The following is a 24,851-nucleotide window of genomic DNA, read 5'->3' on the forward strand; positions in this document are numbered from 1 at the left end:
TTCAGAGAAGATTTACCAGGATGTTGCCTGGAATGGAGTGGAAGTCGTACGAGGATAGGTTGAGAGTTCTCGGCCTTTTCTCGTTGGAACGGCGAAGGATGAGGGGTGGCTTGATAGAGGTTTATAAGATGATCAGGGGAATAGATGGAGTAGACAGTCAGAGACTTTTTCCCCGGGTACAACAGAGTGTTACAAGGGGACATAAATTTAAGGTGAAGGGTGGAAGGTATAGGGGGGATGTCAGGGGTAGGTTCTTTACCCAGAGAGTGGTGGGGGCATGGAATGTGCTGGCAGAGTCAGAATCATTGGTGACCTTTAAGCAGCAATTGGATAGGTACATGGATAGGTGCTTAAGCTAGGACAAATGTTTAGCACAACATCGTGGGCCGAAGGGCCTGTTCTGTGCTGTATTGTTCTATGTTCTATGTTTTTTGTTCTAATAATACCTGGACTTCAGGGGTTAGGTTATGAGGAGAGACTACACAAATTAGGCCTGTTTTCTCTGGAATTTAAAAGGTTAACATAGAAACACAGAAAATAGAGATTGGAGCAGGCCATTCGGCCCTTCAAGCCTGCACTACCATTCAATATGATCATGGCTGACCATGCAATCTCAATATCCCATTCCCGTCCTCTCCCCATCCCCCTTGATCTCTTTATCCACAATGGCCACGTCCTGCTCCCTCTTGAATTTATTGAATGAACTGGCCCCAACAGCTTCCTGTGGGAGAGAATTCCACAGGTTCACAACTCTCCGAGTGAAGAAATTAGACTCATAGAGTTATAAAGTAATACAGCATAGAATCAGGCCCTTTCGCCCAAATTTTCCTCAGTTCAGTCCTGATTGGCTTACCCCATTATTCGTGGACTGTGACCCCTTGTTCTGGATTTCCCCAACATTGGAAACACTCTTCCTGCATCTAGTTTGTCCAGTCCCTTCAGGATTTTATATGTTTCCATGAGATTCCCCCCTCATTCTTCTGAATTCCAGTGAGCACAAGCCCCAATCGATCCAATCTTTCCTCATATGACAGTCCTACTATTCCAGGGATAAGTCTGGTGAACCCTAGGCAGGCTCCCTCAGTAACAAGCATGTCCTTCTTCAGACTAGGAGACCAAAACTGCACACAATACTCAAGATGTGGTCTCACCAAGGCCCTGTATAACTGCAGCAAGACATTCATACTCCGATACTCGAATCATCTCACTATGAAGGCCAGCGTGCCATTCGCTTTCCTCACTACCTGCTGCACCTGCACGCCAACCTTCAGTGACCGTTCCACCATGACACCCAGGTCTCGCTGCAGCTCACCTTTTCCTAAATTGCCATCAATCAGTTACTAATCTGCCTTCCTGTTTTTGCGACCAAAGTGGATGACCTCACACTTATCCACATTATATTGCATTGGCCAAGTATTTGCCCACTCAGCCAGTCTGCCCAAGTCACCCTGCAGCATCCTCGCATCCTCCTCAAAGCACACACTGCCACCCAACTTACTGTCATCTGTAAATTTTGAGATATTGCATTCAATTCCTTCATCAAATGTATATTGTAAACAGCTGGGGTCCCAGCACTGAACCCTGTGGTACCCCACTCATCACTGCCTGCCACTCTGAAAGGGACTCCGTTATTCCAACTGTCTGCTTCCTATCTGCCAGCCAGCTCTCTATCCACATCAATACATTACCTCCGATACCACGAGCTGTAATTTTCCTTACCAATCTCTTGTGTGAACCTTGTCAAAAGCCTTTTGAAAGTCCAGATACACAACATCGACTGATTCACCCTTGTCTACTCTACGGGTCACATCTTCAAAAAATTCCAGAAGATTTGTCAAACATGATTTCCCTTCAGTAAATCCATGCTGACTAGGAATGATTCTGCCCTCATTTTCAAATGCTCAGTTATTACATCCTTAATGATGGACTCCAGCATTTCCCCACCTCCGATGTCAGGCTAACTGGCCTATCATTCCCCATTTTCTTTCTCCTGCCTTTTATAAAAAGTGGCGTTATATTAGCTACCCATTGGAACTCTTCCGAAGTGTACAGAATGCTGGAAAATGATCACTGATGCATCTGTTATGTATAAGACCACTTCCTTAAGTGATTAAGGGTGAACTGATTGAAGTCTTCGAGATATGAACAGGAGAAGACAGGATGGATCGAGATAAGCTATTTCCCCCATTTGGGTATTATAAAACTAGGGGGCACAGTGTGGGAATTAGCGCCAGACCATTCAAGAGAGATAGTAGGAAACATTTAGGGGAGGCAACAGCCTTGTGGTATTATTGCTAGACTACTACTCCAGAGACTTAGCTAATGTTCTAGGGATCTGGGTTCAAATCCCACCATGGCTGATGGTGGATAAAGCATCTGAATTAAGAGTGTAACGATGACCTTGAATCCATTGCCAATTATCAGTAAAAGTCATCTGGTTCACTAATGTCTTTGAGGAGAGGAAATATGTTGCCCTTACCTGGTCTAGTCTCAATGTGACTTTGAAACACAGAGCAGTGTGGTTGACTCTTGACTGCTTTCTGGACTACTAGGGGATAAGCAATATAATTGGCTTAGCCAGAGGTGCCCACATCCCATTAGTGAATATAATAAAGCTTTTATACAAGGGTAGTCGAGATTTGGAACTCTCTTCCACACATGGTAATGCATGGTGGTTCAGTTGCCAATTTTAAGCCTGAGATAGACTTTTTTTTAAATTAAGCAGAGGTTTTAAAAGATATGTGCCAAAGACAAGTATGTGGAGTTTGGCCTTGGATGATGATCTCATTGGCCATGATCTCATTGGATGGATAACAGGCTCAAGAGGCTGAATGGCCTACTTCTGTTCTTACATACCCAGGTGTTTTCGCTAAGGTATTGATTGAATAAGACAGTGATATTCATACTTTATCAAAGTGTCCATGGACATAAAAAGCAGGAAAATTGTGGGCAGCACAGAGGCTCAGTGGTTAGCACTGCTGCCTCACAGCGCCTGGAACCTGGGTTCGATTCTCCCCCTGTCTGTGTGGGTTTCCTCTGGGTGCTCCGGTTTCCTCTCACAGTCCAAAGATGTGCAGGTTAGGTGAATTGGTCATGCTAAGTTGTCCATCGAGTTAGGTGCATTACTTAAGGGGAATGCGTTTGGGTGGGTTACTCTGTGAGGGTCGGTGTGGACTAGTTGGGCTGAATGGCCTGTTTCCACACTGTAGGGAATCTAATCTAATCAGCTTAGCATCAGGTGAGAAGGTACCATAGATCAGTGATAGGTACTTAATGGGCAGGTTTAGGATGATAAACTCACTCAGACTTTCAGAGAGAAACCCTCCATAAGACTCAATGAAAATGACACTTTGTCACGTAATTGTAAGATTTTGCTCTTTTAACCTGACACCAATATATGAGTCATCATAAAGCAGTGGCAGGTCAGTCAGCTCCTCACTCCTGCTCACCCATTTCATCAGATCATTTCCTGATCTGACTGTAACTTCATTCCCATTTACCCTTAATCACCTTTCAATCACTTACTCAACACAAAACTATCAAACTCTGCCTTGCAGATATTCAAGATCTCTGCATCCACCATCTTTTGAGTGTTATGGATCAGGCCAGACCCCCTCAAGGTAAGTAGCCCAGACCCTAACTTTTAGTTTTAAAAGGCAGATGTGAAGTGGATATTCAAGGAGTGATGCAGCTGGTCAAGCCACTCAGCTTTAAACAAAACAGAACTTATTTACACACTACGGCTGAAACACAAACAAAACAAATTTTCAATAACTTAACTATTTGATTAGCTATTTGATACCCAAGAACTCAAAATCAAAACTTAACAAAGCTATTCCAAATCCCGCAACATTCCATAAACACGCCCCGTAGCAAATAGTAAAGTCAAACAGATTTCAGAGAGGAAGTTCAGGCAAGACCTCTGTTGAAGCATGGAAACTCTTTTCACCGTAGCTGCTTCTCTGCTCCCAGTACCTTCTGACTACCTGCTAAAACTAAACCAGCTTCAAAAAAACCTGAACTAGGAGGACTGGCCACTGTCTTTTCATTGTACAATTGCATTAAAAAGAACTTAAAGGCCTCCTCTGATTGTTGACTTAGGCAGTGTATGTTTGCCATTTCAGCACCACTGACTTTATAACCCCTCTTGAAAAAAACCAAGGATCCATAACCTTGTTAAAGGGGTAGCATCATCATATGAGGAACAGAGCTCCAAGGACTGAAGATCTTCTAAGAGTGAAAAAAACGTCCTTATCTGCATCTTAAGTGGGCACATACTTATTTTTAAACAGTGACCCTTCATTCTAGATTCTCCAACACGAAGCAACACTGTCATATCCCGTCCTAATTTACAACCATTTCAAATATTCATACGCCTCAGACTCTGGCCTTCACTAGGCCCTGAGTTATGGAACATAGTTCCATTCCTTCTCAAACACTCCCTCTTCTTCAAATCTATCTCTTAGACCTTCCTTATATGGTTAAGGTGTTAAATTCTGCTTAAGAACAAATTCTGGGCTATTCCCTGGAATGTTTTACTACATTGAGGGTGAAAGAACTCCACAGAGGCCAGTATTCTGTCACTCTTTATTTCCATGTACAGAGTCATTGATACTGATCCAGATGAACAGAAACTCTGACACTCCTGTTTATATCTGTCAGCCACAGCTCCCTGATTGGACCAGACTAACAGTCTCAAGCAGGGAACTCATGTTCTATGAGACCTACCTGGTTGACCTCACTACAATCACTATAGAAGGGTGTTGCAGAATTGCATGTTGTTGTTGCTTTTGTGAGATTTTCCTGTAATTGGCATAACAATGGCACAGTTTTCTTGTTTCAGTGAAAGGAAAATGATCTCAGTTGCACTGAGGCACATAACTAGGTTCATGACATAAAAGATTAATGATGTTTTTCAGTGTTTGTATGGATGAGGATCAAGAATGACAGCCAGCTGTACAGCCTTCATTCCAAGTCTAATTAGTCCCTAATTGAGGACCCAATTGCTCCCTGAGGACATCTTAACTCTTAACATTGTATGACATTCATTGTTGGTAATGAGACAACAGGACATATTGATCTGTTATAATGTACACCTATCTTAAGAAGTCCAACAGAAAATGCCCTCTTAATTTCACATCTCTGTTCTCACTTTCCATGTTAATTGATCTGATATTTTTATCTTGCTTTTAATGAGTTGATTTATATCTTATTGTTCATTGTTAACTGTTCGTATTCACTGCCAGATTGTAGATATCAGTCGCAAGATCAGCATCAACTCTCTATCGCTAGTTGGTCTTCAGGAGGTGGATTGGGTCTACTTTGGCTGGCCTGGATAATTAAGGCACTGTCACAGTAGAGAGAGACTCAGGATTGGTCATTGCACTATAAGAGATGGGAACAGGATTGGCTGTTTGGTGCCTTGAGCCTATTCCACCTTTTGATAAGCTCATGGCTGACTTGACTTTTCTCAAGTCCAGCAACAATTGGATAAGGCCAAATTTGGAGTCAATTTTTTTTATTTGTTACTAAATTTTGGCCATCTCTAGATAGGCCAGCATTTATCACCCCAAACTAACTGTCCAAACAAGGTTTAACAGTCAACCACATTGCTGTGGGTCTGAAGTCACATTAAGGCCAGACTGGTTAAGGATGGCAGATTTCCTTCCATTAAAAATACAATGGACCGAAAATTTTACAATAATTGACAATGGTTACTTGGGTGCGATAAGACTAGATTTTTTTCTCAGTAGTTTTTTTTTAAGATTCAAGCCATTTGTCATGGTAAGATTGAAACTCATGGTCACAGAGCATTAACCTGGTGGGGGAAGGAAGGGGAGGGCTAGATTATTACCCAGTTACCATTACACCATGCCTCTCACCAAAATCTCTGTAATTTAGAGAGGAATTTTGAGCTGACAGTGCTACCTTCAATAAAAATCTCATCATATTTTTTTTAACCCAATTCTTGGCCCCTCTCTTTTTTTAAAAAATTATTTTCTAAAACCTGCTTCAGAAGGCAGACTCCCAGTGATATCCTGCATTTGCAAGAAATGTTTTTCATTGGTTTGCAGGATGTGAGTGTCACTGCCAAGGCCAGCATTTATTGCCCATCCCTAATTACTCAGAGGGTAGTTAAAAGTCAACCACATTGCTGTGGGTCCAGACTCACATGTCACTCAGACCAGACTAGAATGGCAGTTTCCTTCACCAAAGAGCCCAAGAGGGATCATTTTACACAAGGTTCTATCAGCATAATGAACTGGAGTTTCCAGGACATCATGACACCTGTCCACCGCCTTCCCACACCACCCACCCCACTCCCAAACCCCAGCTAAAACTGAAGGGAGCCTGCCCATTTAGCAATGGCTGATCCATAGCATGTTACCATTGGGAATTGAATTAATCATTTTAAAGCAAAACCTTTGCCCCTTTTTTGAGGCAAGCTGGAAAGTTTGTTGAGAAAAACACTGAAAAGCAATATAAAATATGGGGTACAATTTTAAAGGGGGCGCAAGAGCAGAGAAGCGTGAAACAAACACAGAGAATGCTGGAGAAACTAAGCAGGTCTGGCAGCATCTGTGAGGAGAGAAACAGAGTTTGAGTCTGGTATGATTCTTCTTAAGAACAAAGAACTTCAGAGCAGAGTTCTGAAGAAGAGTCATACCAGACTTGACACGTAACTCTGTTTCTCTCTCCAAAGACGCTGCCAGACCTGCTGAGTTTCTCCAGCACCCTTTGTGTTTGCTTCAGAGTTCCAGCATCCACAGCATTCTGCCTTTAGCAGAGGGATCTGGGTGCACAGATCATTGAAAGCGACAAGACCGGTGGAGAAGATTGTTAAACAAAAACAAACATTGTTTCTTGATTATGAATAGGTAGAAGGAGCAGAGAGCAGGGAGGTGATGTTGAACTTGTTCAAGATACTTGTTGGACCTCAGCTGGAGTACTGTGTACACGATGAGCATCACATTTAGAAAAGGCGCAAACCCAAAAAACGACTGACATGAACGGTTCCAGGGATGAGATACTTCAGTGATGAGGTTAGATTGAAGAAGTTGGGATTGTTTCCCAATTTGGAAAGAAGAAGGCTGAGAGGAGATTTAAGAGATGTTTTCAAAATCACAAGTGGGCTGGACAGAGTTTATGGAGTCATAGAGTCATGGAGATATACACCAACACCTCTACTTCTTCAGAAAGCTAAGGAAATATGGCATGTCCGCATTGACACTTATCAACTTTGTCGGACACACCGTCCTATCTGGATGCATCACAGCTTGGTTTGGCAACTGCTCTTCACAAGACTGCAAGAAATGACACAGCGTTGTGAACACAGCCCAGTCCATCATGAAAATCAACTTTCCAACCATTGACTCCGTCTACACTTCCTGCTGCCTCAGGAAAGCAACCAACATCATCAGACTCCTCTCAGTCCAGTTATTCTTTCTTCCACCATCTTTCATCAGGCAATAGATACAAAAGGTTTGAATACACATACCAACAAATTCAAGAACAGTTTCTTCCACGCTGTTTTCAGAGTTTTCAACGGATCTCTCACACAGTAGAGTTAACTTTCTCTGCACCTTCTCTGTTGCTGTAACACTATATTCTGCAATCTACTTTATTACCCTCATGTACTTATGCAAGGTATGAATTATCTCTCAATCCCTCCCACCCCTCAAGCCCACAAGCCTTATTCCTGATGAAGGGCTCATGCCCAAGATGTCGATTCTCCTGCTCCTCAGATGCTGCCTGACCTGCTGTGCTTTTTCAGCACCACATTCTTAACTCTGATCTCCAGCATTTGCAGTCCTCATTTTCTTCTGTAAGGTATGATTTGCCTGGATAGCCCTTAAAACAATACTTTTCACTGTATCTCAGTACATGTGACAATAATAAATCAAGTTAAATTAAATTGGAGGTGTAGTGGACAGCGAAGAAGGTTACCACAGAGTACAATGGAATCTTGATTGGTTGGAACAATGGGCTGAAGAGTGGCAGATGGAGTTCGATTTAGATAAATGTGAGGTGCTGCATTTTGAAAAGGCAATTCAGGGCAGGACTTACACACATAATGGTAAGGTCCTGAGGAGTGTTACTGAACAAAGAGACATAGCCGTGCAGGTTCATGGTTCATTGAAAGTAGAGTCACAGGTAGATAGGATAGTGAAGAAAGTGTTTGGTATTCTTTCCTTTATTGGTCAGAGCATTGGATATAGGAGTTGGGAGGTCATGTTCCGGACATTGGTTAGGACACTTTTGGAATATTGTGTGCAATTCTAGTCTCCCCCCTATTGGAAGAATGTTGTGAAACTTGAAAAGGTTCAAAAAAGATTTACAAGGATATTGTCAGGGTTGCAGGATTTGAACTATATGGAGAGGCTGAATAGGCTGGGGCTGTTTTCTCTGGAGCATCGGAGGCTGAGAGGTGACCTTATACAGATTTATAAAATCATGAGGGGCATGGATAGGGTAAATAGACAAGGTATTTTCCCTGGGGTGGAGAACTAGAGGGCATAGGTTTAGGGTGAGAAGGGAAAGATATAAAAGGGACCTCAGGGGCAACGTTTTCACACAGACAGTGGTGCGGGTTTGAAATGAGCTGCCAGAGGGAGTGGTGGAAGCTGGTACAATTGCAGCATTTAAAATACACCTGGATGGGTATGTGAATAGGAAGGGTTTAGAGGGATATGGGCTAAATGCTGGCAAATGGGGCTAGACTAATTTAGGATATCTGATCAGCATGGACCAGTTGGACCACAGGGAGTGTTTTCCATGCTGTACATCTCTATGACTCTGGAACTCAATGTCTCGTCTCAGGATAAAAAATTGATTATTTCAGACTGAGATGAGGAGAAGTTCCGCATACAAAGTTTGGAGAATATTTGAAATTCTCTTTTCAAGAGGATGTTCAAGCAGTAAGTATTTTCAAGTCAGATTGGTTTTGGTTTTGGCAACTAAAGACTGAGTGATGTAAGGATTTATGTCAAAAAGTTGATGTGAAAGATTTTTGAATGGTGTGTCAGTCTGATGTGGCTGGGAATTTATAATATAGAATGTAACTGAGGAATAGAGCTCATAAACTCCTGTCTGTTATTTACTCCAATAGTGTGAAAGTGCCATAACTTCACCCTCCAACTCTCTGAAATTAACATTATTCGAGGATAAGAATGCAATAGCCCAGAAAACATGCTTAAATCAACATAAAAATAAGACGACAGATGGTAAGATGCCTGCTTTGATGGAAATGATCTCACTTTTGAGGCAGGCCTGATCTGAGTGGCATTGTCACTGGGTAATAACTCAGAAACCAAATAATGCCCAGGGCTCTCAGATTCAAATCCTATCACGACAGATGATGAAATTTGAACATGATTGAAGATCTGGAATTAGGAGTCTAATGGTGGTCAATTGTCAGGAAGAAGCTGTCTGGTTTGTTGATGGTAGTTAACAAAGGAAATCTGCCATCTTTCTCTGGTCTGGCCTATATGTGACTCCATACCCACAGCAATGTGGTTGACTCTTACCATCCTCTGGGGAATCAGGAATGGGCAATAAATGCTGGCCAGTAATGCCCACATTTCATAAATGAATGAAAAAAACAAACATATTTTCCTTCCTCAGCATTTCTGTGGGAATAGAGATGATTTGTTTCTACTCTGGTTTAATAGTTTCTGAAATAAATCTTACGTGTAATCTGCAAACCCTGTCACATGTCGAAAAGGCTCTCCTTAAGGGTTTCCATAGATTAGGTAGTTGGAGGTTTGTAGACTTGCTTCCTGAGGACCATGTTTCTCTTCACAGATGCTGCCATATCTGCTGAGTTTCTCCTGCATTCACTGAGTTTGCTTCAGATTTCCAGCACTTACAAAATTTGGCATTTATTTCCCTTCTGTTCCATTATTAACTCTTTTTGACTTGCAGCATCACTGACTTTGTCAGAGCACTTACCTTTTTGTTCTTTGCACACCTGTGCCCTTCCTCTGACTCTGCATTTTAAATTTATTCATATTTAAAATCTTTATGTTCTAATGAAACCTCATGGATGTGAGACACTAAGTCTGTTTCTCTCACTTGACACCTGCTGCCAGATCTATTAAATGTCTTCCAGCGTTTTCTCTTTTAGTTTGGATTTCCAGCATCGGTTTTTGTGATGAAAAGGATTGTGCAAAGTCTGAAACTTGAGGCATTACCCAGGAGAGCAGGAAACTATCAAAGTCCGTGAGGGGTTATGACATAACCTCTCAAAGCCACCGGGGTCAGAGGTCACGATGGATATTTGTCAACTTGCGGGAAGTGAGAATTATGGCTCAATTCCCTCTTGGGCCTGCAGGCTGATGGTGAATGGAGGATAGAATATTCTCCAGACACAAGTACACAGACACAACAGATGGACACTACATCAGACAGACTGCCAAGAAATAAGATTCTTGGAAAGAGAGAGAGAGAAGAGAGATCACTTGATTATCCAGAATCTGTCCCGAACAGGTTAATTATTGCACAGGCTGGTGTTTCAATCTGCTTCAAACTATTGTGTTATGATGATGGTGGATTGTGGATGGCGGGGGGTGGGGGAACTGAGGTTTATAACCATGACGATGGGTTTTATTGCTGGACAGCTATCCATGGAAATCAGCACCTAGCTAAGAGAGATACGGGTCCTAGCAGCCTTGAGGTGAAGTACTCTGTCTGTGGAAATCTTCTCACACACCCGTGCTTTCCTGTGCCTTTACCCTCAATAAATATGCCATTCAAACAGACATATCGGGACAATAGTTTCTCTGTTCACAGAGAGTTGATGATATCATGAGGATGTGACTGACTGAGTAACCCCAGGCTAATGTGGCACAGTGGTTCAGTGGTTAGCACTGCTGCCCCACAACACCAGGTACCCAGGTTTGATCCCCACCTCGGGCCACTGTATGTGTGGAGTTTGCACAGTCTCCCCTTGTATGTGCGGGTTTCGTCCCACTATCCAAAGATGTGAAGATCAGGTGAATTGGCCATATTAAATTACCCATAGTGTTAGGTGCATTAGTCAGGAGTAAATGTGGAGAATGAGTCTGGGGGGGTTACTCTTCGAAGGGTTGGTGTGGATTTGATGGACCAAATGACCTGTTTCCACACTGTCGGGAATCTAATCATAATCATTAATGCTTTTGGGTCATGGGTTAAAGTCCCATCATGGCAGGTAGTGAAATCTGAATTCAATAAAACAAAAACAAATGGTGACCGTGTAGTACTTGTTGGTTAGAAATTTATCTAATTAATGCTCTTAGACGAAGGAGATCTGTCCTCCTCACCTGGTCGAGCCTGTGGGCATTAAGGACAGGCAGTAAATGCTGCTTCGGTTGGTGGTACCCACATCCCTTGAATAATTGAAAGGTAAAAACTTGTATCGTTCATGATCTTGAGATGTACCAAGTTGCATGATAGCCAATCGAGTCATCTAATTCTAGTAATCTAATTCTAGTAATCTAATGTAAGGTAGCAGTGAGGAGGTCAGACAGAAGAACAATTGGAGTGTCCAGTGTCGAGTCAGAAGAACATGGGGAAGCAAAAAAAGAAAGGAAGCAATGTCAATGTTAAAAATAGTGGGCGGCACGGTGGCACAGTGGTTAGCACTGCTTGCCTCACAGCACCAGAGACCCGGGTTCATTTCCCCCCTCAGGCAATTATCTGTGTGGAGTTTGCACATTCTCCCTATGTCTGCGTGGGTTTCCTCCGGTTTCCTCCCACAATCCAAAAATGTGCAGGTTAGGTGAATTGGCCATGGTAAATTGCCAGTAGTGTTAGGTGAAGGGGTAAATGTAGGGGAATGGGTCTGGGTGGGTTGCGTTTCGGCGGGTTGGTGTGGACTTGTTGGGCCGAAGGGCCTGTTTCCACACTGTAAGTAATGTAATCTTGTAATCTAAAAAAATGAGTCTTTTCTTGAAATGTCATTAGGTGTAATGTTGAAAATGTGTGTATTAAGCACCTCACAAACAGCGATGTGATAAAGACTAGGTAATCTGTTTTTATGATGCTGCTTGAGGTAGGTATTGGTCAGGACACTGTGAATAAATCCCATACTCCCCGGGACACAGAGCTGGATCTTTGACATCCATTGGGTAGATGCAGCTTCCAAATCATCACCTCATCCAAGAGATCCAGAAAAAGACGACATGCATATTTTAGTGTTTTTCAAGACTTCAGTTTTACACATAAGCACTGTTGAAGTGTCACCATGGTTACAATAAGAAACATGGCAGCCAATCTGTCCACAGCAAGCTCCTATAAATAGATTTTCAAAAGGTTGCTTATGGGCAGTGGTCAGCATTCGTTCAGTTAGCCCAAAGGGGTAGGAGCAGAGTTCTTACAATTCAGCTTGACCTTGGTACCAGGACCCCATTGGTACAACCTGTGATCCCACTTGGGGTCACAATCCTGACTTTGGGGAGCTCTGGCCTAAATCCTGTCTTGTGTACAGTTAGAAGGGCTGGGCAATGATTTCTGCATCCTGGGATTAATTTATTTCCTGTCTCCAGCATCTGAAGTACTTTGCTGCTGTTGCAACAGACTATGGATTTGGAGGTACAGTCCAGAATTTTGTTCCCGGGGTTTCTGTGGCTTTGGACCCACAAACTTTGGACTAGTGAATAAGAAGGCACAATGTATCACAACTGACAAAGCATGATTCTTCTCCATCTGTATTGTGTTTCATGCCTCAGGGATGTACAGGGATAATGCCATGAACAGGATGTCTGCTGTAAATGATTTTTGTAAAATCTCTGCTCTGACAAGATTCTCTGACAACCTACTTCTAGTTTCTCTTTCATAGTCTCAACACTCTCAACTTTGGCTAATAGCACTCAGCACAAAGAGCAGTCATACATAATCAACACCGGACACACTGATCTGCAAGTATGACAAGCTGTTGATAACTTGGGCAAGTCCAACATGAACTCAGACTTAGCGACTGGTCCACATCAGAGATTCACAGACAGAGTTCATTCACTTGATTTCTCCCCCTCTAATCTGTCCCACTGTATTTTCTTCTTAGTTTAAGTATTTGCTGTTTCAATTTGCTTCCAATGCTCCTTCAGACAGCTCTTTTCAGAAAGCAGACACTGGCATATAGGGAGACTTTGTCTTGCTACTGTCTCTCTCTGAGGGTCAAAACTCGATTCACATTCATTTCTTCAATGTCAGTTCAATGTGTAATCCACTTTTGCACCAATGTTAAATTTGGAGTGATACTCTGATTCATAGTGTTTATTGAGAACTCATCTTGGAACTAAATTTACTGAGACCTGTCTCCAGCGTAAAGTCTGTATCTTTATATTCACTACATTTGTGATTAGATTGATCCAGGCCTTTGATTATGGTTATAGAGTCCTACAGCACACAGACAGGCCCTCCATATCAAACAAAATGGCCATCCACGCTAACTCCATTTCCCTGCACTTGACCTATATCCTTCTAAACATTTCCTATCCGTGTATTTGTCCAAATACTTGTTAGATGTTGTTAATGTATCTGCCTCATCAACTTCCACTGGCAGCTCATTCCATATGCATACCACCCTCTGTGTAAAAACGTTGCCCTTCAGGTTCCCTTGTATTCTTCACCCTTAACCTTAAACTGATACCCTCTAATCCTCGATTCCCCAACCCTGGGAAAAAGATTGAGTGCATTTGCCTTATTCATGCCTCTCATGATCTTATTTTATCACTTCGATAAAATCTCCCCCTCAGTCTCCTACCCTGTAAAGCTAAAGTCTTAGCTTGTCCAACCTCTCCCTATAACACAGACCCTTTAGTCCTGGCAACATCCTTGTAAATTTCTTCCACACTTTTCCAGTTTAATAACATCCTTCCTATAGCAAGATGACCAAAACTGAACACAATACTCCAAGTGCAGCCTCACCAACTTCTTGTACAACTGCAACATAACTTCCAAACTTTTATACTCAATGCCCTGACTGATGAAGGTCAGTGTGCCAAAAGCCTTCTTCATTGCTCTGTCTAACTGTGACTCCACTTTCAGAGAATTCCTGAAGAAGGGCATGTGCCCGAAACGTCGAATCTTCTGTTCCCTAGATGCTGCCTGACCTGCTGTGCTGTTCCAGCAATAAAGTTTCAGCTTTGATCTCCAGCGTCTGCAGACCTCACTTTCTCCTCCACTTTCAGAGAACCATGCACCTGAACTCCTAGGTCCCTCTGTTCCACTACAGTCCTTTAGAGTCAGCCAATCACCAAGAAGCCCCTACCTTGATTTTGACTTCCAAAATGCAAGACCTCACAACTTTCTATATTAAACTCCATTTGCTATTCCTCGGCCACTTCCCCAGCTGATCAAGGTCCTGCTGTAATTTCTAATAACTTTCCTCACCGTCCACGATACCTCCCATTTTAGTGTCATCAGCAAACTTACTAAACAAGCCTTGTACATTCTCAGGAGAAAGCAAGGACTGCAGATGCTGGACATCAAAGTCGCGAGTGGGATGCTGGAAAAGCACAGCAGGTCAGGCAGCATCCAAGGAGCAGGAGAATTAACGCTTCGAGCATATGCCCTTCATCAGGAGTGAGGCTTGTGGGCCCCAATCACCCCTCCTATCTATCTCTCAGCTCCCTTGGCTCACAAGCCTCATTCCTGATGAAGGACTTCTGCCTGAAACATGGATTCATATGCTCCTCAGTTGCTGGCTGACCAGCAGTGCTTTTCCAGCACCACACTCTTTGACTTGTACATTCTCATCCAAGAAAGTTAGCTGAGTTGTGAATCGCAATGTTTTATTGTAAAGGACTGAGGAAAGGAATGCTGTACCTTAAAACAAAACTTACAGACACTCATTTTAAGTTGTGTTTGCACTGCTGCTTTCCAAGAAGCGGAGAAGGTAAAGAATGAGCTGGTATGGATTGAAACATGAAAACAAAGTGAGATTCGGCCAGCAGTGAGTTGCTGATTGGTTTGTGAGATAATTGCCTGATGACAACTCTCTGATTAGTTTCTGGGTGAGTGAACAACTTGTGGGTGGGAATAATACAGGGAGGAGCCCTGAGACCCCTGGAAGGGAACGTGGTGTCTATAATTCTGCTTCTCTTTCTTCAATAAATTACCTGATGCTCAAGAAAGCCAATTATTTTCTTCCACCAGTTGCTGTAAGCTGCTGCTTTTAACCAATAAATCAGAGACTTTAACATTTATGAACAAGTCACTTTGTGACTTTGGTGAAGTGAAAGAACTAAAATGATAAGCTCATAAAACTAATGGATTTGGAAAACTGTAGAAACACTGCTTCAAATCCTAAGGATTGATGCTATTGAACAAGTTCCCCAGTATTTACTTCCACTCCATCTTGTCCCTATATGTGTGTGCATGTGTGTGAGTGTTTACGTGTGCGCATGTGTGTGTGGGTGGGTTTGTGTTAGGGGTAGCAGAATTATATGTCAACAGCTCATAGTTGTTTGCCTGTAGTTAGAATCTATTTTCCTGTAATAAACTGTAGATCTTTTTAAGTACAGAAATCTGATCCATGTTTTCTGTTAACCTGAATCTACCAGTAAGGTAAATTGGGGACTTTGTACACTCAGATACATTTTTAAACTTCTGTAATGAGTCTTGAATGAGAGAGGCATCTTTTCCAATGCATTACCCCATGAGGAGTAATAACTGAATGATGCACCTCAACTTCACCCCTACCAATCCCACAGAATTCTACATGGCAGAAATGAACTAATTGGTAATGTGAAAAGAAATAGAAAATCTTTGTTGTGTAAGGACCTTAGGACCCTGGAGCAATTTTGCAATGATGTTACAAAACTGCTTCTCACTGGACATCAATAGCACCATGTGGACAAAGTTTATAAATGAAGTGAAGTTAGAAACACGACAAGTATGTGTCAGAAACCAAAAGGCAGTAGGGTTCACGGAATAGACTCTCAATGATGTAACAGTATGACTAAGACCATAAGGCATAAGAACAAATATAGGCCATTTGACTCATGGCACCTGCCCCACCGTTGAGTGAGATTATGACACTCCTCGAATCCACTGCCCTGTCCTTTCCTTATTGTATATCTCTGAGCACTAGGTATGGTAGTATTTAATCTTCATCAGTAATAAACTATTATTAAGAAGTCCTAGCCTGAAGAAAATTCTAACCTTGCTTTCACCTCGACCAATCTGTCTTGAACCTAAACTCTTGGATGTGACCAAAAACCCAGAATGCAACAGAGACATGGCTTTGTAATTAGTGTCACTGGTGCTCATAGGCTGCTTACATAATCCATTATACATTATCAAAGTGTTTTGTTCATAATCTGGTCACCACATTTAGTAAGACCTTGGGTACAGAGGAGGAGATTCACTTGAATGTCAGCTATTGAGAGAGAATGGAGAATCTGAGATGTACTCATTAGAATCGAGAAGATGAAGGAGAGACATGTCCAAATCATGAGTTGATTTGAGAAAGCTGATAGCAAGAATCCCACTGCAGAAGAAATAGACCTAAGAAATTTGGCGAAAAGACCATATGGGGAAATGGAAATGAATTGTCTTTGCACAGCCAGTGGTTATACACAAACTGACAGGTTTGCAAAATCAGTTTCAATGATAGCTTTCAAAAAGAGAGTTGGAAAAATATCCCTGGGAAAGGAATAATTGGGGAAGGTGCATAGGGAGTTGGGAGCTAATGGACAGCTCCTGAAAGAGCTAGGAAATTCACAATGGGCCAAAGTGCATCTCATCCTGTGGTTCATGTCCTGAGCTGCACAAGCTGATGATGTGAATCACAGAAAGTATTTTGGACTTCAGGATCAATGCCAATTGTTCTTGTAGAGTCATAGAGTCATATAGCATGGAAACAAACTCTTCAGTCCAAACAGTCCATGCTGACCATGTTTCCAAACTAAGTAGTCCCAGCAACCTGTGCTTGGCTCATATGCCTCCAAACATGTCCTATTCATGAACTTATCTAAATTTTTTTTAAAAGGTGTAACTGCATCTGCATTCATCACTTCCTCTGAAAATTCATTCCACACATTAACTACCATCAGTGGCTCCTCACTGGGGATTGGTTCACATTTCTAACCAATTACTCATGTAGCAAGCCTCATAATGTGCAAGAGTCACAGTAAATGCTGAGAGTTAGAGGGTGGATCAAGCACACTTGAATCAGGCGCAACTGATCCTATGTTTGAGCAAGTTAAAATAATATTTCAGGAGAATCTTCTTCACTGCGAGCTTGAGATGTGCCTCGACACTTCCAGGAAATTTGGACCCAAAGTTAAGGAAACAAAGTCGCCATAGGGCAGCTCTCTTGTTAGAAAAAGGGAGAGAGAGAGAGAGAGACTGCTGTTGGAGGTTTAATGTGAGAGTCACCATGCCTCAGGTGAAGGGAGAGTTTGAGAAAGGAGAGTCCTTCATGGTAAACTCAGCTGGTGTAGGAATTAAACACACCTTGTTGACATTACTATGACACAAACCAGCTGTCCAGCCAACTGACCCCGAAAGGAAACAACCATCAATGTGAAAACAATGGGAGGAGGGAAAATTTTCAACCTTCTTTCGTACTCTGTCTGTCTCAAGCCCTCTTGCTCATTTTATTTCCAATAAAAATATCCTTGTATGTAAATTAATTCAGTGTTTACTGAGAGAAGGCATGAGAGTGTAGAGTTTGGCTGTCATCTATTGTGGTTGTGAGTTCATAACATATAGATTATTCATCGCAGAACAAAAATAAACCCTTAACTTAATAAAACATTGATTTTTGACCTTTGCTGCCACATCAAGGATAATGAAAATACCAGATGTATTTTATCACTGGAGGTGTTTAACAACTCAGTGTGCACATTGAAGAAGGGCCTGTGCCCGAAACGTCGAATCTCCTGTTCCCTGGATGCTGCCTGACCTGCTGTGCTGTTCCAGCAATAAAGTTTCAACTTTGATCTCCAGCATCTGCAGACCTCACTTTCTCCCCGTGCACATTAATCACACAGTATTCCTACAAGACTGAAATCGCCAGAGGAGGAAAAGAACAATATTAGAGATATATTAGCCTGGAGACTTAGGTACAAGGCCCAAGAGCATCACCATGATCCACTGGGCAAAAGTAACCCTTCCCTCTCCCCCACACTGTGTTAGATCGGCCATGATCTAACGGAATGTCAGGCAGTGTTGGGGAGCTGTGTGTCCTGTTCTGGCTCCTGTACTGCAAGGCACTCTGATCAGGTTTGATTCTCATTTGGGTCTGAGTTAACTACTTATGGTTGACTGGAGAGTTATCTGTCTCTTTGGGATACGGTCATAGTTAAGGTGTGAAAACCGGTTGGTTTGTACCTACAGAGAATCACAAAATTATTATAACACATCATACCTTTACCAGCTCTTCAAATGAGCATCATTACCCAGTGCCAATCTCCAGCCTTTTCCCATATCCCTGCAAACCATTTCTATCCAAATAGCCATCCAATGTTCCTCTTGAATGCCTCAATTCAACCTGCTGCCACCACATTTCCAGGCAATAGAATCCAGAAACAAAAACAGACATTTAAGGAAGGGTTACCAGACCCGAAACATTAACTCTGATTTCTCTGCACAGAAGCTGCCAGACTTGCTGAGCTTTTCCAGCAATTTCTGTTTTTGTTCTTGATTTACAGCACCTGCTGTTCTTTTGCTTTTCTTATACAATGAATTCTAGACCCTAACTACTCACTGAGTGAAGAAGATTTTTCCTCACGACTCCCTTTCTTTGCTTGTACATCACTTTAAATCCATGTCCTCTTGATTTTTTCTCTTTTACGAACAAGAACAGCTTCTCTGTATTTACTCTGTCGAGCCTGCTCATGATTTTGAAAGCCTCCATCAGTTCTCCTCTCTGCCTCTTTATCTCTGAGAAGATTTTTGATCTATCCTCCTCACCGAAGTTTCTCATTCCTGAGACCACTGTTGTAAATTATTTCTGCACTCTTTCTGGTGTCTTCTCATCTCTCTAATAATGTGGCACCCACAGCTGTACATCATAAATCCCATCATCTTCATAGACTCTGAATATTGTTTCTGGATACTGACCCACTGCCCCTACTGGTATTAATGTCGGGTAACTGGGAGCTGCATCTGGATAGCTTCCCAAAAGTAGACATGCCCCACCCATGAATTATGACTTCAGTGATTGACAAGATAACAATACTTTGAAACTTCATCAGCTATAGCAGTCAAACAAATGGCACTGGGAGTGAAGAGAATTCATAGTCAGCTCTTTGTTCCTGTTCCTGAAAACCTCAGGCTGAAGCCTGACACTGAACACAGGTAATTGTGAAAAGGTCAGAGAGCAATTAAGCCATCCCCCATTCCAGTTGAAAATCACAGCTGCCGGGATAAGTGGAAATAGTTTTCCCACTGACTCTCTATAACCGTTTATGACATTCCCTTGGATAGCTCCTTGGATTCAGCAGTGACTAAGTTCCACATAATCGTCTTTGACAGATTCCAACATAGCTGCACTTTTAGCCTGAGGCTGACAACACAAATTTTAACTATTAATTTCCGCTAAATTAATCTTTGAATCTATGACTTCAATTTGAGGCAACCATTCTAATTAATTTTCTTTGGTAGCAAGCTGCACTTATCTCTCCAGTTATTACTTCAAAGTTCCCCGTCATTAAAGCTAGCACTCTGATCTGTGTCTTTTAAACACATTGGGTTGGATTTCCAGGCCTCAGGCCCACAGTCGAATGTGCCTGCAAAGAAGACCTTGCTGAAAAGGTAAGAAATGGTTACAGAGCCGGATCAGATGCCTCTCAAGCCTGCTCTGCCATTCAGTACAATCTCGGCAGTCCTTCTACCTTAACGTTATTTTTATCATATCATAAAATCATCAAACAATTGCAGTAACAGTAGGCCATTCAGCCCCTCTAGTGTGCCCCACCATTTAATACAACCATTGCTGACCTGATTGTGGCCTCAACTTCACCTTCAGTCAATTATCTTTTTCCGAGTGGCAGCCAGTGTACAGAGGAGCATGGCAAAGGTCAGTGCTTGGACCACAGCTTTGTGCAATGTATATTAAATATCTAGATGATGGAACTAAATCCAATGTCTGCCAATTTGAGGATGATACAAAGGGTGGAAGGGTAAAGTGAGAAGATGATGCAGAGATGCTTCAGTGTGATTTGGACAGGCTGAGTGAGTGGCCACTTGCATCGCAGATACAGGAGGAGGTGGGTAAATATGAGGTTATTACTTTGGTAACAAAAACAGGAAGGCAGATTATTGTCTGAATGGTGATAGATTGGCAGGGGGGAGGTTCAATGAGACCTGGGGTGCAGTTGTACACCAGTTGCTAAAAGTAACCATCCAGGAGCAATAGCTGGTGAAGAAGGCAGAAACGTAGAGTCCCTAAAGTGTGGAAAAAGGCCCTTCAGCCCAGCAAGTCCATACCAACCCGCTGAAGAGTAACCCAGCCACACCCATTCCCTTATTTCTCTACATTTCCCCTGACTAACGTACCTATCACTATGGGCAATTTAGTATGGCTAATCCACCTAACCTGCTCATCGTCAGATTGTGGGAGGAAGCCAGAGCACCCGCAGGAAACTTCACACAGACAGTTGCCTGAGGCTAGAATCTAACCCGGGTCCCTGGCTCCATGAGGCAGCAGTGCTAACCACTGAATCACCGTGTTGTCCCAGGACAAATGGTATGTTGCCCTTCATAGTAGGACAGAGCCTTCTTCAATCATAGATTTAGTTCTTATTGATGCAGTTCTGAAGAAGTGTCATACCAGACTTGAAATGTTAACTCTGTTTCTCTCTGCACAGTTTCTGCCAGGCCTGCTGTGTTTCTTCAGCATTTTTCAGATTTCCAGCATCTACTGGGAACAGCATGGTGGCTCAGTGCTCAGTACTGCTGCCTCACAATGCCATGGACCTGGGTTCAATCCTAGCCCTGGGCAACTTTGTCGTTGTGGAGTTTGCACATTCTCCTTGTGTGTGTCCTCTTGTTATTCTGGTTTCCTCTCACAGTGTGGTGGATTAGCCATGGTAAAAATCCCATGTGGGGTTACAGGTCTGGGGAGTGTTTGGGTCAAGTGCTCATCACAAGGTTGATGCAGACCCAATGCGCTGAATGGCCTCTTTTGGGGCTCCGTAGGGATTTTACAATATTTTGCTTTTATTTAGTTCTTATCCAATAGCAGGGTGCTATGAGTGATATATTTGGCCTTGACCTCAGGGCAATAAAGGTCAACTAGATTTTGCAATGGACTCTGTGTAAATGTGTTCAGTTGTGGTCCTCCCCACCAGAATAGTTTATGCTGCGATATGATGTGCATGTACCTTTAAGAGGGCATATCTTATTCTACTGTCAATCAGTGCACACCTGAACAGAATGTGCTGTGTTAGCTCTGTATGGGTGAACAGTCTGAATCAGCAGGAGTCAAGCTATATTCTGCTTAGCTCCCAGTGAACATTATCTGCACATAATCTTTACTTACAAGGTCTCCTCTACATTGGGGAGACAGGCCGCCTACTTGCGGAACGTTTCAGGGAACACCTCTGGGACACCCGGACCAACCAACCCAACCGCCCCATGGCTGAACACTTTAACTCCCCCTCCCACTCTGCTAAGGACATGCAGGTCCTTGGCCTCCTCCATCGCCAGACCATGGCAACACGATGCCTGGAGGAAGAGCGCCTCATCTTCCGCCTAGGAACCCTACTGCCCTCTTGACCTGCAATCTTCTTCCCGACCTCTCCGCCCCCACCCCCTCTCTGACCTATCACCCTCACCTCCTTCCACCTAGGGTATTCCCAGCGCCCCTCCCCCAAGTTCCCTCCCGCCTACCTTTTATCTCAGCCCGCTTGGCACACCAGCATCATTCCTGAAGAAGGGCTTATGCCCGAAACGTTGATTCTTTTGCTCCTTGGATGCTGCCTGGCCTGCTGCGCTTTTCCAGCACCACATCTTTCAACTCTGGTCTCCAGCATCTGCAGTCCTCACTTTTTCCTAGTTGATCTTAACTTACAAGGTAATGCATGGCTTAGAAAGTGTGGACGGTGAGAAGTTGTTTCTGTTACGTGGGGAGACTAGGACCTGTGGGCGCACCCTTAAAATTAGAGGGGGTCAATCGAGAATGGGAATGAGGTGGGACTGTGGAATTCATTGCCATGGAGCGCAGTGGAGGGCGGGATGTTAAATGTCTTCAAGGCAGAGATTGATAAATTCTTGATCTCGCAAGGAATTAAGGGATATGGGGAGAGTGCAGGTAAATGGAATTGAAACGCCCATCAGCCATGATTGAATGGCGGAGTGGACTTGATGGGCCAAATGGCCTTGCTTCCACTCCTACTTCTTATGGTCTTAACTTCAAACCAAAACCCCTCTTTATTATTTCACTAATTAAAAGTGATTGTTGCATTTACATGTAAAATAAGATCTTAGCATGGTGGCAGCCTGCAGTTTCTGGATGTTTTTGACTTGTGAGTATGCCTTCTGTAATATGACACAGGATAGTGGCAGTGTGGGATGTCGAAAGATTTTTAACCTTCATGTATGGCATCTGGAAAGTAATGGCGACATGGTTTGGAAGACTTGATTGTAAAATACATAAGTCTTAACCCCTCATGTCATTAGATTATATTACTTTACAGTGTGGAAACAGGCCCTTCGACCCAACAAGTCCACACCCACCCGCTGAAGCGCAAACCACCCATACCCCCACAGTTACCCCTTACCTAACACTATGGACAACTTAGCATGGCCAATTCACCTGACCTGCACATCTTTGGACTGTAGGAGGAAACTGGAGCACCTGGAGGAAACCCACGCAGACATGGGGAGAATGTGCAAACTCCACACAGTCAGTCGCCTGAGGCAGGAATTGAACCCGGGTCTCTGGCGCTGTGAGGCAGCAGCGCTAACCACTGTGCTACCATGTGGGTGGCACGGTGGCACAGTGGTTAGCACTGCTGCCTCACAGCGCCAGAGGCGGGGCAGTGTGGACTTGTTGGGCCGAAGGGCCTGTTTCCACACTGTAAGTAATCTAATCTAATCATGTCAGACAGAAGGCAAGAGCTGGTGTAAAATTAAAATTGATCATCGTTTTGAGATTGTATTTTACTCCAGTGTGCAGCTTTCATGACATGGGAATATTGTTCCAATTCAGGAGTAGTCAAAAACTGAAGTTGTTTTTGATATGAACTTTTAACAAAATGGAACTTCTGAAACTGAGGTGAGACAGGGGAAGACAGGGGAAAATCTAACATTGGTTGAAATCTTTGAGCAGCTCAGATCAAATTACTGTGGACTGCACAGGAGAGAATCAGAGAGTCCAGAACTGTCACAGTGTAGAAGACAGCCATTCGGCCGATCATGTCTGTACAAGTTCTATCACTTCATGTCTGTACAAGTTCTATCACTTCATGTCAATTTTCTGCCTTTGCACAATATCCCTGCACACTATTACTAAGTAAATAATCAGCCTCTGTCCATTCAAATGCCTCAATTGAACCTGACTCCATTGTATTTCCAAGCAGTGCATTCCAGACCCTGGAAAAGTCCAGTAACAGCTCATAGCACCGAGAAAACACCTCTTGTTTCACTGTCTGCTTTGACTTTTACAAATCTGTGCCTGTTATTCACTTAAAATCTGATTGGTGGGTGGGGTCTAGAGCTAAAGTGAGGCAGATGGAAAGGGGTAAAACAGCACCATCATTGCGATCAAGCAACAAGCTATGACCAATAAAGGAACAGGACTGCACCTCTGAACCCAGTTAACCCTAAAATAACTGGAAGAAACTAACTGCTCAAGAACTTTCAAAAGCTGATTGGGGACAAATGTTCGCAGGTGAAGAGATGGCTGGAAAATAACAAGTCTTCAAAAATGAGATAACGAGAGTCCACAGACAATATATTCCTGTTAAAGTGAAAGGCAAGGCTGGTAGGTGTAGGGAATGCAGGATGACTAGAGAAATTGAGATTTTGGTTCAGAAAAAGAAGGAAGTACAGACAGGAGAAATTGAATGAATCCTTAGAAAAGTATAAATTCAGCAGGAGTATACTTTAGGGGGAAATGATGAGGCAAAAAGGGGACATGAAATAGCTTTGGCAAATAGGATTAAGAAGAATCTAAAGAGATTTTATAAATACATTAAGGACAAAAGGGTAACTAGGGAGGGCATAGGACCCCTCAAAAATCTGCAAGTCTATATGTGGAGCCACAGTCTCTATGTGGGGAAATAGGTGGTGACATCTTGAGAAATGTCCATTTTACAGAGGAAGAGGTACTGGATGTCTTAAAACGCATAAATGTTGATAAATCCCGAGGACATGATCAGTTGTGCCCTAGAACTCTGTGGGAAGCTAGGGAAGTGATTGGTGGACCTTTGCTGAGATACTTGTATCATTGATAGTTACAGATGAAGTGCCGGAAGACTCGAGGTTGGCTAACATGGTGCCAACTATTTAAGAAAGGTGGTAAGGAAAAGCCAGGGAACAGTAGACTGGTGAGCCTGACATGGACAGTCAGAGTCCTGAGGGACAGGATTGACATGTATTTGGAAAGGTAAGGATTGATTGGGACAGCTATGCTTTGATTAGATTAGATTCCCTACAGTATGGAAACAGGCTCTTTGGCCCAACAAGTCCACACCAACCCTCCAAAGAGTAACCCACACAGACCCATTCCCCTGCCCTGTATTTACTCCTGACTAATGCACCTAACACTACGGGCAATTTAGCATGGTCATTTCTCTTGACCTACACATCTTTGGATTGTAAGAGGAAACCAGAGCAACCGCAGGAAACCCATACAGTCTTTCAAGGCTGGAATTGAACTCAGGTCCCTGGCACAGTGAGGCAGCAGTGCTAAC

Source organism: Chiloscyllium plagiosum, chromosome 14 (assembly GCF_004010195.1).
Source record: "Chiloscyllium plagiosum isolate BGI_BamShark_2017 chromosome 14, ASM401019v2, whole genome shotgun sequence".
In the NCBI taxonomy this organism is placed as follows: domain Eukaryota; kingdom Metazoa; phylum Chordata; class Chondrichthyes; order Orectolobiformes; family Hemiscylliidae; genus Chiloscyllium; species Chiloscyllium plagiosum.